The sequence below is a fragment of the Hippopotamus amphibius genome, chromosome 2 (genome assembly GCF_030028045.1).
Source record: "Hippopotamus amphibius kiboko isolate mHipAmp2 chromosome 2, mHipAmp2.hap2, whole genome shotgun sequence".
Classification (NCBI taxonomy): Eukaryota; Metazoa; Chordata; class Mammalia; order Artiodactyla; family Hippopotamidae; genus Hippopotamus; species Hippopotamus amphibius.
In genome coordinates this window covers 7,412,753-7,415,138 of record NC_080187.1, presented here as the reverse complement: position 1 = coordinate 7,415,138, position 2,386 = coordinate 7,412,753, and the positions used below count along the sequence as shown (strand labels likewise).

At 57.0% G+C, this 2,386-nt stretch overlaps 1 protein-coding gene across 2 annotated transcripts in view; it reads left to right on the top strand.

Moving 5' to 3' along the window:
• Positions 1 to 2,386, top strand: part of PHYHD1 (phytanoyl-CoA dioxygenase domain containing 1) — a 36,597-nt gene that overhangs the window by 22,612 nt on the left and 11,599 nt on the right. The gene's annotated exons all lie outside the window — the stretch shown is intronic.

Here is a 2,386-nt window from a genome sequence, read left to right as displayed (position 1 = left end):
GGACACTAAAGGCCAGTGAGTTGGGGTCTCAGGGTGGGACAGCAGTTCCCCTTGAACAGAGCAGCAGGACCCTGAACTGTGTTTCCTTCCCCCGGGGTGCAGGCTGCAGGATGTCTTCCCAATCTGCTGTGACCTTGGTCCAGGAGTCTGTTCCTCTCCCCTCCTAGGGCGGGGATTGTTTTGTTTTGTTTTTGGTGTCTTGTTTTTTTCTCCTCCATGTATCTTGGCAGGCTCTCATTTCTGTGGCTGTTGGCCAAAGGGAATGTTTCAGAGCTGCCCAGAAGGGAGGGGACTCGGGTTGGCTAATCCCCGGTTGAACGGTGCTCCATCCCCCCCTCCCCCACCCCCCGTCGTCCCTCGTCGCAGTGTTAAGGAGCCCAGAGGAGCCACCTCACCCGGACTCTGCTTTCCCACCTCATGTGTCATGAGTTTGCCCAGTGCCACTACTGGCCTCTGCCGCCAGCCCTGTCACCACTTGGTCCTTCAGAGCGGACACTGGGAGGTGGGGTCGAGGGTGGGAAGGTCGCCGCCGGGGAGGGCAGACTCCCCAGGGTCTGGTTCCAGTGTCTGTCCCAGGTGCCTGGCACATGCAGCCCACTCCGCGCCTGGTGGCGGGAAGCCAGCTCCCTTTAGATCAGTCACCGGGGTGCCCACCTTCGAAGGGTCTCCGCCTTAGATCGATCACTTGGACACTAAGGCCCGTTTTAGCGTCTCTTGTCTTAACGATTATGTCCATTCGTTCATTTGTGTTTTCTGCGTCGTATCATCGGATGTAATCCTCAGAAATAATGCACACTAGCCTCTGACAGCCATGAAGCAGTCCGTTACACGTGAGTCTGAACTTGTAGACTCGGTTCGAATATCAAATAAATCTATAACAGAAAGTAGCCTTTGGAGGTCTCCGTGTCGGGGGGGACCCTTCCCTCGGCTCTCTGAGGCCCACTCGGCCCCGTGGACTGGTTTGTGGAGTCACCATTTATCAGGCACCTAGAAGATAATGAACTCTGCTCCTCCGCCTGCACCGTGAAATCGGAAGCTCCTCGGAGGCAGCTATCAGACACGAGCTGGATGCAGCCCCTGTTACACATTATCGGGCATGGGCGCCACCGGGATCCCACAGCCAGCATGTTCTCTGCCGGCCGGAGGCCTGGGGTTCGGGCCCTCCTGAGCGTTGATTGGGGGCGGGGGGGGGGGTTTGGAATGGGAGCGATAGTCTTGGGTTCTTGTCCCAGCTTAGTCATCCCCTGCGTGAAGCTCAGCAGACCCCTTCCCTCCCGTGCCCTCCACATCCCCATCTGTGCAGCGGGCACGTCTACTCTGCTCTCATCGGTCCCTTGTAATTCCAACAGCTAGTCTCCAGCTTTCTGCAGAGGCAGGCCTGACTCAGCTCCCAGCCCCTCTGGGCTGGAGGTGCCGAAGATGCTGGGGTCAGAAGCAGAGGCTCGGGGAGGTGGACGGAGTTGCCCTCAGATCCTAGCTCTGCCCTTTCTTTGATGTGGGCCCTCGGTTTCCTCATTTGTAGAATCAGGATGGTATTGGCAACCTCACAGTATTGTTACTCAGCTTCGTGATAATTTTGCTGGTAGGTGGAGCTTTTAGCGGCGGGCCTGGCTCCTGGGTATCAATACATGATGGGTCTTCCTCCTGGCCCAGCGAGGCTGGTGCTGGGCCAACATGGGCTCTGGGGCAGGGGTCTTTTGGTGAAGAAAAAAGGCCACTGTGTCTGACCTTGGCTTTAACAGTGAGCCCTTAGCTGCTGCTCGGGCACCTCCTCTGGGACACACCAGAGTCTGTCCTTCCTCCCTGCACAGGACTGACCCCCCAGGTAACCTCAGGAGTGAGTCAAGAGTTTCTCCCTCTTCTGCCTCGCTCGTGGGATTTTTGACTGGGAGGCTGAGCCTTTGGGCTGGGACCCCCTATAACACCCTCCTGTATGAGTGGAGGTCTTCCTCTCCCATCGGGTCTGGTACCTCCCCACCAATGCCCACAGCCCCACCTCAGGCTTGCGGTGGCCCAGCGCCCATTCTGGAGCTGATTAGCTTTTGGGAAAAAAACAGCAATGTGGAAACACCGCCTACCCACTTCCCAAAGCCGGAGTCCTGTGAATGAACAAATCACGGGAAGCCCGGCCCCTCCCCCTCCCCTTCCCCCAACCCAGGGCTCTTCACTCAAAACCACACTGGTGGCCTTTTCTCTGATTATAACAGCAGTTTGGAAAACTTGGGGAAGTTCAAAAAATAGAAATACCCTCACATTCCGCCCAGAACAGCTCCTGCTGACATATGGTGAACAGTCAGTGGGCATTTTCCAAGTGCCCAGGAGGTACTTCTGTTGTCCCCAGTCCACAGATGGGGGAAGCAAGGCCTGGATGTGAGCTTAGGTGGGG